This window comes from Camellia sinensis, chromosome 2 (assembly GCF_055761805.1).
Source record: "Camellia sinensis isolate YWXY chromosome 2, ASM5576180v1, whole genome shotgun sequence".
Classification (NCBI taxonomy): Eukaryota; Viridiplantae; Streptophyta; class Magnoliopsida; order Ericales; family Theaceae; genus Camellia; species Camellia sinensis.
In genome coordinates, this window is record NC_138962.1 from 24,148,736 (window position 1) to 24,164,967 (window position 16,232).

A 16,232-nucleotide genomic window follows, 5' to 3' on the forward strand; every position below is an offset into this window, starting at 1 on the left:
CCCCGCCCCGCCTGTTGGAGATATCAGAGTTATTGCTGGCAGGCTTGCTTATAGAGAACCATACCGCTCGGCTCAGCGGGCAGAACTCAGAAAAATAAGGTAGGGCTCAGACAAAGAAGTTGCCACATTGGACTGACCCTCTAAACAGCCCAAGCAATGGACAGAGCCTATCACCTTTACGGACGCCGACTGCAGAGGCATCCGTTACCCCCATGACGACCCTCTCGTCATCTCTGCCCTCCTCTCCAATTACAAAGTCAGACGGGTTCTGGTCGACAACGGCAGTTAATTAAGGCCGAAATGTACATCATTGAGGCCGTTAATTAGAATCTCTTAACTTCACTTGCTGGTCAAACTGTACACTTTATGTGTGTTGAATGTCAATAAGGTTGTACATCGTCGGAGCATAAAATGGGCAAAAAGACAGAATTTGGACAGAGTTGACTTTTCCGCACGTGCGTTGACTTTTTCTGGGAAAGTCAAACCGACGTTTTAAACCTGTTTGGACGAGATTGGAAGTATAAAAAGGCAAGGAAAAGGCTTTTCTAGGGTTCTGAACTTGTTTTGACCTAAAGAAGGAGGCTAGGGTTTGGAAGAGGAGGAAAACAAAAAGCTTCAAGGATGTCTCCCATGGTGGTTCCTTCTCCATCTTCCTCCTTCCACTCCTCCATGAGTGGCTAGTCGTCTTTTCTAGGGTTTTGATGAAACCCTAGCCATGTAATTATTTTGTTTTCATTTTGATCTTTAATTATGTAAAGGTTTGAACATTTGTATGGTGATTTAGAAGTTTCTTTATTATATTTTTCATTATCTCTTCGAATAGTTGACTTTCTGTGATTGTTGAATATTATCCATACATGAGTTTTCTATTCCTTCACATTCCAGGTATGAGACGAACCATGCTACGAGGAACGAGCTGTATCACTACCTTAGTTTAGAGTGAACGATTCGTATTACTTGAGATGGTTCATGCTCGTACATTGAATGTGAAGATCTTCTTGTTAAATGCTTTGAGCTTGTAGTTGCGAAGCATTAATCCGTTCAAACCATAGCATAATTGATTTCAATTGGAAACCATAATTATGTGGTTAGTGGTGAATTCTCTACCCTAGGATTTTTCCCCCAATTCAGTAAACCCAATTTCATATATTATTGATAATTTAATTCCTTAGTTTAATTTATTCGTTATTAAATTAGGTTATAAACAACCAATCTTTTTATCAAAATTAATTTAGGAATTTGACAATTAAATTAGTTTAATTTCACAATAGTCCCTGTGGATCGATACCTGGACTTGCCATTATTCTAATAGAATTTGGTGTAGTTTAGTATTTAATTTTGGTGTGTTCAACGACCCATCAAATTTTGGCGCCGTTGCCGGGGACTTCTGGCGAAATTAGTTAATTTAAAGTTACATTCTTATTTTAATTTTTAGTTTAAGATTTTATGCTTTTGGTGTTGCTATGTGTGCAGAGCGTTTGAAATTGGAGCTATCATTGAAGTGCAAGCAGAGCGTAGCCAAGCTTAAAAAAAAAACCGCAGTACTAAAGTGAGTAAACAGAAGCAAACACTCACAAGCAAAGAACCAAAGTGCTAAAACGAAAGTCAAAGCTCAATTGGGGGTTGGAGACAACGTCTACACGCCAAGCACCCGCAAGACAAGTAAAGCGTTTTCGTTAAACCGCTGTGAGTATTTCCCTTTTAGCATTCCGCTTTCATAACTTAGTGCACCGAGTCGAACTTTTTGTGTATGTGTGGGTAGTGTATGCACAGGCGTCGTTCTTGTCGCCTTGAATTGTGGAGTTTGGACCTTGAACTAGAAAGGATCCTTAGGAGACTTAGGGCATCTGCCCGTGTTCCTAGGCTTGAATATTCATATTCATACAGTGAGCCATTAGAGATGGCTAATCCTGATGTCCCAAATGTGCCTAACCGGACCCTTGAGGATTATTTTATACCCACTGCATATACATCACCATCATGCATCCAATTACCCAACACCACTGCTGCTCATTATAAGATTAAATCCAGCACCATACAAATGCTTCCATCATTCCATGGATTAACTCATGATGATCCTTATAAGCATTTGAATGAATTTTTGGAAATTTTCTCGACAGTGAGGATTCAGAATTTTACAAATGAGGCTTTAATGTTGTGATTGTTTCCATTCTCATTAAAGGATAATGCCAAACACTGGCTAAATTCTTTACCTGCTAATTCAATCACAACTTGGGATCAATTACAGCAACGGTTTTTGGAGAAGTACTTTCCCATAGGTAAAACTAACCAACTTAGGCGAGCCATCACAAACTTTGCTCAAATAGAAGGTGAGCAATTTCATGAGACGTGGGAAAGACTTCGAGACCTTCTCCAACAGTGTCCCCACCACCAAGTGCCAATTGGTAACTTGTTCAAGCATTCTATTATGGCTTAACTGAGCCGCACCGCCAAATGGTGGATTCGTCCTGTGGTGGGACATTCATGTCTAAAAATGATGCCGAGGCATGGCAATTGTTTGAGAACTTAAGTGATAATTCCCTTCACCATGCCTCCGCAGCCCGGCAAGTCCGGCAAGCAGTAGTTTGAGCCCCGAAAAGACGGGGCATTTATGAGGTCGGCTAAAACCTAGAGTTAGCCCAACAAGTAGAGGCCCTGTCCCGCAAGATGGACCAATTATTAGCTACGGACATGCCCTTACCCAGCAAGATCAACCTCAATTTCACGAGGCATATGTTATTTTTGCGAGCCCTGCTCATGACTTGAGTGACTGCCCTTCGGCATCACAATTTCCTGAGTTAGTCCAAGAGCATGTGAATGCGACTCAAGGATTCTCCAACCCGGGTAATGATCCATACTCCAACACATACAATCTGGGATAGAGAAATCACCCTAATTTCTCATGGAGACCCCCTTCACAAGGCACTTCTTACAATCCTCCACCACCAAGACAGAATTTCAATAATTTTGCCAACCAATCATCCTACCGACCACCGCAACCTTATCGACCCCCACAACCATACCGGCAACCACAACCCCCGCCTGTTCCTTAGGGAAACTCTGCCTTTGAGACTCAGGTTTTGGAAGTTCTCTCAAAACTTAAGGGGTTAGCACCGGTAGTTCACTCCCACACTCACTCTATTGCCAAGCTAGGGGCCCAATTGGGTCAAATAGCTAACAACATGAATCGAAGAGATGAGGGAAAATTACCAAGTCAAACTGTGGCCAACCCTAAAGGACAATACGGGGCAAAGAGTTCGGGTGGGAATGGGAAGCAACATGAGCAATTGCAAGCGGTGGTTGCTTTGAGAAGTGGTAGGGGGTTAGAGCCTCAATCAGTTGCGTCTGATGCAACTAGAGTTAAGAAGGGTGACCACGATGGTTCACCTAATAAGAGCAAGGGTGAGAGGGAAACTCTTAAGAGGGATGACTTAGTCCCTAGCACTTCACTTGAGCCCAAGGCACCATATGTGCCTAAGGCACCCTTTCCCCAATGCCTTGATACACCGTCCCCTTTTAATAAGAAGGCGGCAATGATGGAGGTCTTTAAACAGGTAAAAATCAACCTCCCCCTGTTGGAGGCGATTAAGCAAGTACCATCATATGTCAAATTTCTGAAGGACCTATCTACGCAAAAGCGTAAATCTAGGACACATATGTCCCAAAAGGTCCTACTCACGGAGCAAGTAAGCTCCATCTTGTTGAATGACACACCTCCTAAGCTTAAGGACCCGAGTGCCCCAACCATTGCATGCATTATAGGGGACCATTTCATTGATAGGGCCTTATTAGATTTAGGGGTTAGTGTTAATTTGTTGTCGTACTCTGTGTACGAGGAATTTGGGCTTGGCAAGTAGAAGCCCACTACTGTTACTCTTCAGTTGGCTGACCGATCCCTCAAAGTGCCACATGTCATGATTGAGGATGTGCTAGTTAAGGTTGATAGGTTCTACTTCCCTGTTGACTTTTTGGTATTAGATATGGAACCAGTAGGCAGTTCTAGGAAACAAATCCCGGTGATCTTAGGTCGACCTTTCTTGGCTACGGCCAATGCATGCATTAATTGTCGGACTGGGGTTATGGAAGTTTCATTTGGTAACATGCAAGTGAAACTTAATGTTTTCCAAACATCCCAAGAACCTCATGAGAGAGAGGAGTACTTATTAGTGGATGTTGTGGATGAGATTGTGGAGGAAACTTTGCCATCCATTCTTGTAGAGGACCCTTTAGAGGCTTGTCTAGCTCATTTTGGGTTTGAAAATTTTGATATTGATGGGTCGGTTGAGGAGGTGAATGTCTTGCTTAATTCTTCTTCTACACCAGATTTTCCTCCATGGAAAGCCCGGTTTGAGTCACTTCCTCCTCTGTCGAGAGAGCCTGCCATGCCATCTTTGGTCACACCACCTACACTTGAGTTGAAGCCACTCCCGGCCACACTCAAGTATGCATTTTTAGGGCCCCAAGATATTTTACCGGTCATCATTGCATCTGACTTGACTGCAGCACAGGAGAGTCAGTTAATGAGTGTTCTCGTGGCACATCGGAGTGCTATAGGATGGTCAGTGGCTGATTTGAAAGGGATAGATCCCTCCGTGTGCATGCATTATATACACCTAGAGGAGGACTCCAAACCTTCTCGTGAAATACAACGGAGACTGAATCCTAATATGAAAGAGGTGGTGAAGAAGAAGGTTTTGAAATTGTTGGATGCGGGTATCATATACCCGGTCTCAGATAGCAAGTGGGTGAGTCCCACATAAGTGGTGCCCAAGAAATCGGGCATCACCGTTGTTGAGAATGAGGGGGGAGAGTTAGTCCCCACACGAACCACTACTGGGTGGCGAGTGTGCATTGATTATAAGAGACTAAATTCCTTGACTATGAAGGACCATTTTCCCCTACCTTTCATTGACTAAATTCTAGAGCGGTTAGCGGGGCTGGGTTTCTATTGTTTTCTTGATGGCTACTCGAGGTATAATCAAGTCTCGGTGTACCCCGCTGACCAGGAAAAGACCACATTCGCATGCCCTTTTGGCACTTTTGCTTACAAGCGCATGCCCTTCGAGCTATGTAATGCACCAGCAACCTTTCAACGGTGTATGATGGCCATTTTCTCCGATATGGTGGAGAAATTCTTAGAGGTCTTTATGGATGACTTTTTGATGTTTGGACCATCTTTTAAGGAATGCCTTAGGAACTTGACTAGAGTGTTAAAACGATGTATTGAGGCAAACCTAATCTTGAGTTGGGAAAAGAGCCATTTTATGGTTCGTGAGGGTATAGTGTTGGGACACATTGTGTCCCCTCGAGGTATAGAGGTTGACAAGGCTAAGGTTGACCTCATTGCAGGCCTTTCTCCACCCAATTCCATGCGTCAAATTAGGTCTTTCTTAGGGCATACAGGTTTTTACCTTAGGTTCATCAAAGACTTTAGTAAGATATCACGTCCTTTGTGTAGTTTACTGGTTAAGGACGCGCCTTTTGTCTTTGATGAGGCATGCTTAAAGGTATTTGAAACACTGAGAATGGCCTTGACCACTGCCCCAATCATGAAATCACCAGATTGGTCACTTCCCTTTGAAATCATATGTGATGCCTCCGATTATGCTGTCGGGGCTGTGTTGGGCCAAAGGGTCAATAAGGCACCATTTGCCATATATTATGCTAGTCGCACTCTCTCGGATGCTCAATTGAACTACACTACTACCAAGAAAGAGTTACTAGCTGTAGTTTTTGCCTTAGACAAATTCTGGTCTTATCTCCTAGGTTCCAAGGTCATAGTCTTTACTGATCATGCTGCTTTGCGGTATTTACTATCTAAGAAAGAGACCAAACCTAGGTTGATTAGATGGATTTTGTTGCTTCAGGAATTTGATTTAGAGATTCGTGATAAGAAAGGATCTGAGAATGTGGTGGCGGATCATCTCTCCCGAATCCTGGTTAAGTATAATAGTGACCCTCTTATTTTGCATGATTCGTTTCCGGATGAACAACTTTTCGAGCTGTCACAAGCGAGCCCCCCGTGGTTTGCACATATTGTGAATTACTTGGCCATTGGGCAAATTTCGCAGAATTGGTCTAAGCAAGACAAAAACCGATTCTTTTCACATGTCAGGTATTACTTTTGGAAGGATCCAGAGTTGTTTAAATATTGCTCCGACCAAGTGATCTGACGGTGTGTGCCGGAGAGTGGGGTGCATAGCATTCTTATACTTTGTCATTCTTCTGCATGTGGCGGTCACTTTAGTAGGCATAAAACGGCCGCCAAGATTTCACAAAGCGGGTTTTATTGGCCCACAATTTTTAAAGATGCCCATCAATTTTGTAGAACTTGTTTGCGCTGTCAGCAAATGGGTTCGATGTCTCGGCGTGACATGATGCCAATGTCCCCTATTCTTGTGGTAGAAATATTTGATGTTTGGGGGATTGATTTTATGGGCCCTTTCCCGTCGTCATTCGAGTTTGAGTACATTCTCTTGGCAGTAGATTATGTGTCTAAGTGGGTGAAGGCAATAGCTACCCGAACAAACGATCATAGAGTGGTAATCAAATTTTTGCATGAAAATATCTTTAATCGTTTTGGGTTTCCTAGAGCCATAATAAATGATCAGGGTACACATTTTTGTAACCGGTTCTTTGAGTCGGTAGTTAAGAAATACTCTATCACCCATAAAGTTGGCACTCCATACCATCCTCAAACTAGTGGCCAAGTGGAAGTCTCAAATAGGGAGGTAAAGCACATAATTGAGAAAACGGTGAGACCGGATAGGAAAGATTGGTCACAACGGTTAATTAATGCATTATGGGCTTACCGCACTACTTTTAAGACACCCATTGGAATGTCACCATATAGGGCGGTGTTTGGCAAAGCTTGTCATCTCCCGGTTGAACTTGAGCATCGAGCATTGTAGGCCATAAAGAAGTTTAACTTCGATATGGTCGCGGCTGAGCTCAACTGGAACTTGCAACTCAATGAGCTGGAGGAAATCCGGAATGATACATATGAGAGTTCGAGAGTTTTTAAAGCTCGGACTAAAGAATTCCATGACAAGCACATTAATAGAAAATCCTTTGAACCCGACCAAAAAGTGTGGCTTTTTAATTCAAAATTGAGACTCTTTCCGAGTAAGCTAAGATCAAGATGGGATGGCCCCTTTGAGGTTGTTGAGGCATTTAGTCATGGCGCTGTTGAGGTGCGAGATCCAAAAACTGGCCACACTTTCAAAGTGAATGGCCAAAGATTGAAACCATATATAGAGGGGATTGGGAATGGGGATATAATTGAGTCCATTGCTTTGATGGACCCATTTTACTATGATTGATAAATTGATTTCTTGCTCTCTTTTCTTTCCCTTCTATGCTATTATGTTTTTCTTTGTTCTCGTTATGCTTTACTTGCGTCTAGGAGACTTTAAATCCTCTAAAGGTGTAATTCCTTTGGTGTTTGCCGTGCCCGAACGGCATCTGATGGTCTGGTATAGCCACCTAACCGTGTTTGTAGTGAGTTCCTAGGAGACCAACTGAGAAGGTGGAAACAAGAGTTCGAATGGCATAGCCTAGAACACAAAGGTTTGGGATTTCCGATACTAGAGTCTGGTTTAAATACCCAGGGGTGTAGAGATTGCTTCAAAACTACCTCGACTTGAACTCTGTGTGGCAGCCCCATAGGTTGAGGTAGCTTTATGCACCTCAACTCTGGATACCGAATCAACCTAGTCTATCACCCTGTTGGAGAATAGGAAAAGTTACAAACACAGTTAGGGAGAAAAGTAGTACCCGTGATTTTTGCGTGAAGATTATACCTTTAGTGGGCATTTCGTTATGTTCTTATGTACTATATTTATTTCGGACGTCAATTGAAGGTAGAAATGGTTAAGTATATTTGGGTTGTACTAGCCCGAAGGCTATAAACTACGCTGGGTTTTATTACCTGGGGGATTCTAAAGTGGCAACTTTATGCCATAACACTGGTGCCTTTTGTTAGGTGCTGAGAGTTAGTTAAAAATAAAAAATAAAAAAAAATAAAAAAAACATACTTTCATGTTTATTTTCTGTGTTTTAAAAAAAATAGTTGTTATACTTGTTCAATTTAAAAATAAAAAAATTATTTTATTTTATTTTATTTTTTTTGTTATACATGTTCAATTGTAAACCAATACAAATTTTTTTTTTTTTAAAAAAAAATTCTTGCATGTGCGGCACTGTGCATGCACATGGGACAAAAAAAAATCTCACAAAACAAGTTGGCCCTGCTTAATAAGCAGGTGCGGTGGGAAGAATGTTGACCCAAGCCGCACTCTGCACGTGCGGGACGAAGATTAATTTATAAAAAAAATAAAAAATAAAAAATTCGCGCCATATTGTGAAATCGCGACAGGTGCGTGTTGGTGCATGAGTTGGTGCGGTTGTTTTGCTTTATTTTATTATTATTATTATTTTACTTTCATTTTTAATTTATTTAAGTAAATAAATTTTTACTAAATACATAAATAAATTTTAAAAATAAATAAATAAATATACAATTATTTTATTTATAATTTTTTATTTGTATATTAAAAAAATCAAATTTTATTTACTTATTTATTTTATTTTTATTTTTCTATTTTCTATTTTCGTTACCAAAAAAAAAAAAAAAAAAAAAACACCTCAGATATCATGGTGCTAACAATAATCCTAATTTAGTTTTTTTTTATTTACTATATTTGTTTAGTTTAAATTGTTTCGTTACTGATTCTCATTAGTTTGTGAATTGTTTTATTTTTATTTTTAAATTTAATTTGTTTAGTTAGTGATGTTATTTTTATTTTTATTTTTTTATTCTATGATGTAATTTTTCATTTAATTATTAAGTAGTTTAGTTTTTATTTTATTTTATTTTCTTCTCTTCTATTAATTAAAAAGAAAAAAGAAAAAAGTTTAGTTTAGTTTAGGTTATTTTATTCTATACTTTAGTCTTTTTTGTAGCTTAGTTATTTTATAGTTTAGTTTAGTTTAGTTTATTTTATAGTTTAGTTAATTTAATTTAATATTATTTTTATTCATTTATTTAATTATTTCTTTTCTTCAAAAAAAAAAGAAAAGAAAAGTGTGAAGTGTGTATATGTTACTCTCTGCCTACCTGGATGTGCACCTACAATTCTGGTAATATTCTCTCATTTCTCTGTACTTTTCCATTGAGGACAATGTCATATTCAAGTTGGGGGATGAGGGTTATATCTTCTTTTATGCATTTCTATTTGGCTCATACTTCATGCTTATACCTGTTTCACGTGATTGCATTACTTTACTTGATGTGACTTTTTGTTAGTAGGGTGATGATATTTGCATATGTTTATTGGAGAGCATAGTAGACTTGTATGAAAAGGGTTTATTGGGTAGATACTTGCATGCGATGTTTGCACGAAGAAAGTTGTCTGTGTTTGTGGTTTTAGTACACTTGTCATGAGTATGCCTTAATTCACATGAACACACTATCATAGCGGTGATCTTTTTATTATAATCCCTGGTGTACATCATTGATAATAGCTAGAATTACAGAAAAGAATAAATGAGGAGCCAAGATTCTTTAAATAAATAAATAAATAACTTGATTTGTTTGGGTTCGGAGCCTTTTTAACTCGAGTTATTAAGTCCGTAGGGGTGTCTTTACACCTAATGCCCTAAAACCGTCTGGTTTGGGAGTCATTGGCCCAAAACTTGCTACATGGGTTAATTAGAAAGCTTAAGGGACTTGGACATTGCACAGTTAAGGAAAAATAAGAAGAATGACTTGTTCGGATTCGTAGCCTTTTCAACTCGAGTTATTAAGCCCGTAGGGGTGTCTTTACACCTAGTGCCCTAAAATCGTCTGGTTTGGGAGTCATTGGCCCAATGTTTGTTACATGGGTTGATTAGAAAGCTTAATGGATCAGGACATTGCACAGTCATTTAAAAAAACAAAACAAAACAACTTTTGAGAATCTTGGCTGCAACAGGTTAGTTTTTCTGTATATGTTGGGTGTTATTATGAGTTACACTGGGCTATTATAGTGGATAGTTAATTAATATGGAGATTGCACTTTACACCGAGGATACTCATGACTTGTCTACTAGCATGCACAAGTATAGGGAACTTTACTTTTGTATTTACAGAATTGTGGTTTCGACTCAATAGGTTCCTTCATGCTTGTCCACTGTGCCTTTAATGACTCATGATGTCTCAATATCACACGATACTGGCACATAAGTTGATTGTTAGGTGGAGTAATGTGGTCATTTGTTGTTGAGTATATATGAATATGTTAATGTTTGTGGGTATCATTTATGGAAACCCTCACGAGACTTTACTCGTCCACTTGGGATAACCTTGTGGTTTAAAGGCTTGTTGCATATGCTAAATGCAACTGTTTTCCCACGAAAGAGGAAATAGATAGATTTTATTTTATTTTATTTTACTTGCTTGAGGACTAGCAAGTAGTAAGTTGGGGGATGTAATTAAGGCCGAAATATACATCATTGAGGCCGTTAATTAGAATCTCTTAACTTCACTTACTGGTCAAACTGTATACTTTATGTATGTTGAATGTCAATCAGGTTGTATATCATCGGAGCATAAAATGGTCAAAAAGACAGAATTTGGACAGAGTTGACTTTCTCGCACGTACGTTGACTTTTTCTGGGAAAGTCAAACCGACGTTTTAAACCTGTTTGGACGAGATTTGAAGTATAAAAAGGCAAGGAAAAGGCTTTCTAGGGTTCTGAACTTGTTTTGACCTAAAGAGGGAGGCTAGGGTTTGGAAGAGGAGGAAAACAAAAAGCTTCAAGGATGTCTCCCATGGTGGTTCCTTCTCCATCTTCCTCCTTCCACTCCTTTATGAGTGGCTAGTCGTCTTTTCTAGGGTTTTGATGAAACCCTAGCCATGTAATTATTTTGTTTTCTTTTTGATCTTTAATTATGTAAAGGTTTGAACATTTGTATGGTGATTTAGAAGTTTCTTTATTATATTTTTCATTATCTCTTCGAATAGTTGACTTTCTGTGATTGTTGAATATTATCCATACATGAGTTTTCTATTCCTTTACATTCCAGGTATGAGACGAACCATGCTACGAGGAACGAGTCGTATCACTACCTTAGTTTAGAGTGAACGATTCGTATTACTTAAGATGGTTCGTGCTCGTACATTGAATGTGAAGATCTTCTTGTTAAATACTTTGAGCTTGTAGTTGCGAAGCATTAATCCGTTCAAACCATAGCATAATTGATATCAATTGGAAACCCTAATTATGGGGTTAGTGGTGAATTCTCTACCCTAGGATTTTTTCCCCAATTCAGTAAACCCAATTTCATATATTATTGATAATTTAATTCCTTAGTTTAATTTATTCGTTATTAAATTAGGTTATAAACAACCAATCTTTTTATCAAAATTAATTTAGGAATTTGACCATTAAATTAGTTTAATTTCACAATAGTCCCTGTGGATCAATACCTGGACTTGCCATTATTCTAATAGAACTTGGTATAGTTTAGTATTTAATTTTGGTGTGTTCAACGACCCATCAGCAGTTCTTCAGACATCATCTTCCTAAATGCCTTCTACCAGCTCAAGATCGGGGAAAAAAGTCTGTCCCCTCTCCAAACCCCATTGGTCAGTTTTACTGGAGATCGGGTGACCTCCATCGGCTCCATCGATCTTCCCGTCACAATCGGAGAATACCCACGGCAGACCACAAAGTTGCTCACCTTCCTCGTCGTAGACTGTCCCTCTCCTTACAACATCATCCTTAACCGCACCGTCCTAAATGCTTTCCAAGCTATCACATCCACTTTTTCTCTTGCCGTCAAATTTCCCACCGACCTTGGGTTTGGCACAGTGAGGAGCAAGCAGACCGTGGCCAGGGAATGTTACATCACTTCACTTAAAGAGATCAAGCTAAAGGAGGCTATGATCATTGAAAGGCTCAACGTTAGGGACGAGGGTGAGCTGGTCAGAGGGGAACCAATGGAAGAGCTTGTCGAGGTCCCCATCAATCCCACCAACCCGGCAAAAACTGCCAAAATCAGCAGCCAACTATCCTCCCAGGCCAAGGCTGACCTTACTGCCCTCCTGATTGAGCACAACGACGTATTTTCCTGGACCCACTACGACATGCCGGGTATTGACCCCCCTTCATCACCCATTGTCTCAGCATTGAGCCCCATTTCCGTCCCTTCCACCAGAAGCAGCGCATCTTTCACCCGGAGCGCAATACTCTTATCGCTTCTGAAGTAGATAAGTTCCTTGAGGCACAGTTTATCAAAAATGTGGACTACCCCAGGTGGCTATCAAATGTGGTCCTAGTCCGTAAAAATAACCGCAAATGGTGACTCTGTGTTGACTACTCCAACCTTAACCGAGCTTGCCCCAAAGACAGTTATCCCCTTTCTCGCATAGATCTGCTTGTTGACGCCATGGCCGGCCATCAAATGCTCTGCTTCATTGATGCTTTCTCTGAGTACAACCAAATTCTAATGCACCCGTCTGATCGGGAGCGCACCTCCTTCATCACCAACCAGGGAACCTACCATTATTGTGTCATTCCATTTGGGTTGAAAAATGCCGGGGCCACTTACCAACGGTTGGTCAACGCCATCTTTCATCATCAGATAGGCCGGAACATGGAAATATATGTCGATGACATGCCAGTTAAGAGCAAACTCTCCACTGATCATCTGGCCGACCTGCAAGAGACCTTCAGCACCCTACGAAAGTATCAAATGAAGCTCAATCCGGAGAAATGCCCCTTGGGCGTAGGATCTGGGAAGTTCTTGGGTTTCATGGTCAATCAACGGGACATCGAAGCTAACCCCGAAAAGATCAAGGCCTTGATAGAAATGTAGTCACCTAGAACAGGTAAGGAGGTTCAGAGGCTTACTGGCAGAGTCGTCGCCCTCAACCGCTTCATTTCCCCCACAACAGACCAGTGCCTCCCCTTTTTCAAAGTTCTTCGGCAAACTTTTAAGTGGACGACCGAGTCTGAAGAGGCTTTCCAACAATTGAAACAGTGCATGGCCAACCCTCCCTTACTCTCCCAAGCGCTCACGGGTGAGCCCCTTTTTCTCTATTTAGCCGTATCAAGCACCGCAGTTAGTGCGGCCCTCATCAGGGAGGACGGTTCTGTTCAGCGCTCGGTTTATTAGATCAACCGGGCTCTCAAAGGCGCGGAACAGAATTATCCATTATTAGAAAAAATTTCCTTGGCCTTGGTCACCACCTCAAGACGACTCCGTTCTTATTTCCAAGCCCACTCCATAATGGTCCTCACTGATCAACCTTTGAAGAAGATAATGCAACAACTAGAGCTGTTCAGCATACTTATGCAATGGTCAGTCGAGCTCAGCCAATTTGACATCTCCTACCACCTTGAACGGCGAGCAAAGGGCAGGCTGTTGTCGATTTTATCCTGGAATTCACTAATCCCACTCCAACCACGGCTCCTCCGCCCCCGCAATCCCACACTGAGGCAGAAGACCCCCACTCTTGGACCCTCAACGTTGACAGATTATCATGTAAAGAAGGCAGTGGGGCTGATCTCATCGTCACCGCCCCCGAGGGTGGTTATTTCAAATGTGCTCTCCGTTTCTTGTTCGACGCAAGCAATAATGAGGCTAAATATGAGGCATGGATTGCAGGTCTTCGGCTCGCCAGAGACATTGGTGTCAGCCACATCCAAGTGTTCAACGATTCCCAACTCCTCGTCGGACAAATCACTGGGGAATTCGATGCCAAGGAAGACACAATGCGGGCTTACAGGGATATTGCACTCCCCTTTGCTCGCCTTTTCAATAATTTTCGCATCAAGAACATCCCTCGGACGGAAAATTCCAAGGCCGATGAAATGGCCCAGTTAGTTTCTGCCGACCAGTCAGACCTCAGTCATGGCATTTGCCTTGAATACCTGGCCCACCTGGCCATTTCCCTACAACAGCAGCAAGTTCATTTCCTCTAGAATAAACCTATCCCATGGGCGGTAGATATCCTGCTATTTTTGAAAAATAGGGAATTGCCCGCCGACAAACACTAGGCCGCCAAGGTCAGGGCCCGGTCGTCCAACTACATTCTTATCAGCGGTTTTTTGTACAAACGTGGTTTTTCACGCGCCATACCTCAAATGCCTCAATCTTACTCAAGCGACCTACGTGATGAGGGAAGTCCATGAGGGTGTATGTGGTAATCACTCGGGTGCCAGGTCACTAGCCCACAAAATACTTCGCACCGGGTACTTCTGGCCTACTCTCAATCAAGATGCCACTGAATTCGTGCTTAAATGTGATAAGTGCGAACGCTATGCCAACATTTCTCATGCTCCCCCTATTGAACTGATCACACTCTGCAGCCCTTACCCATTTGCCAAATGGGGAACCGACTTAGTTGGTCCCTTGCCCACTGGCCGAGGCCAAACCAAATTCACAATCGTTACCATTGACTACTTCACTAAATGGGTGGAAGCGGAACCCCTTGCCACAATTACTAAGCGAAACACGACCAGATTCATCTGGCAGTCGATCGTGTGCTGTTTTGGCATCCCTCAAGCCATCGTCTCCGACAACGACAAACAATTCGTCAATGCCAAGTTCAGGAAATTCTGTGCAGAACTTCAAATCCAACCATGTTTCTCTTCCCCAGGTCATCCCCAAGCCAATGGCCAAGTTGAGGTTACCAACCGTTCTCTTCTGAAGATCATCAAAACTAAGCTGGAAGCTGCTAAGGGACTTTAGGCTAAGGAACTACCAAACGTACTCTGGGCCTACCGCACTACCGCCCGAACTGCCACTAGGGTGACCCCTTTCCGCTTAACATACGGCGCTGAGGCGGTCATCCCATTGGAAATCGGTCTACCCACCCCAAGGGTTCTGCACCCGAATCCGGAACTAACTGAAGAGCTGCGTCGGGCAAACCTAGACCTGATTGAAGAGCTTCGAGAGACCACTGCTGTCAGCCGGGCCTCATACCAACAGAAAATAAGAACACACTACAACCGCAAAGTCCAACCGAGGGAGTTCGCCGTGAGGGACCTTGTTTTGCGAGAAGCAACTCTTGCCACCAAAAATACGGCTGAGGGCAAGCTGGCAGCCAAATGGAAGGGACCTTACGTTGTTAAGGCCAAACCTCGTCCGGGCACTTACCGACTTCAAGACATGGAAGGTCGAGATCTCCCCCATCCGTGGAACGCCGAGAACTTAAAGCGTTATTTCCAATAAAGCCCTATTTCCGTATTGATCAGTTGTTGTATTTTCTTTTTGACAATATACACACTTGAATGTTCTTGTTCTTCTCTCACATGATGTAAATTTCTGATCAAATGGACTACACTTTAAATGACAACAATTTTATATCTCAGTTATCTGTGTGGTAGTTCAATAACATCTTGATTACAGCACTCAGCCAGGTTAAGTTACTCAAAGCCTCATCTAGACTGAGCACGAAAAGCCTCAGCCAGCCTGAGCATGAAAAGCTTAGCCAGACTGAGTTACTTAAAGCCTCAGCCAAACTGAGCATGAAAATCCTCAGCCAGACTGAGCGTGAAAAGCCTCAGCCAATCTGAGCACGAAGAACTCAGCCACACTGAGTTACTTAAAGCCTCAGCGAGACTGAGCATGAAGAGCTCAGCCAAACTGAGTTACTTAAAGCCTCAGCCAGACTGAGCATGAGGAGCTTAGCCAAACTGAGTCACGTGAAGAGTCAGCCAAACCGAGTTAATCATGGCTCAACTCAAACTGAGCACGAATAAAGAGCTCGGCCAAGGCCATTCTTGCAACTTCATGATTGTGGCATAGTTGCCATACTTAGTCAAATTCAAGGTCCATGTTTTTACGTCTCTTAACACTCTTTACATTTTTTAACTTTCATTTCCCAACCCAACCTTTCATATATCAACACTCTTACAACATGATTTAAAACTTCACCTTTTAGGACCTTTACAGTTCAACATTTTACAAGTCAGAGTGGCTCCCTACTGGGTCGTGATTCGAAACTTCACGTTTTTAACATTCTCACATTTTAAACTTCACTTTGCGTTGTGGTTTTCTTACAAATCCACAAAACATGAAGACAATAGTATGAAAAACACAACTCATAATTTTATTTATTCACACAAAGGTACACATATTTCACTACAGAAATTACAAACAAAAAACAACAACAACAACAACAAAACAGCAACAACCAAAATTTTCTTTACAAATTTTATTCAAACCAGTCATTCATCCT

At 41.5% G+C, this 16,232-nt stretch overlaps 1 pseudogene; it reads left to right on the forward strand.

Annotated features, from left to right (window-relative positions):
* Window positions 1-3,182: 3,182 nt before the first annotated feature.
* LOC145812241 (uncharacterized) lies at window positions 3,183-15,989 on the forward strand (annotated as a pseudogene).
* The last annotated feature ends 243 nt before the right edge of the window (window positions 15,990-16,232 follow it).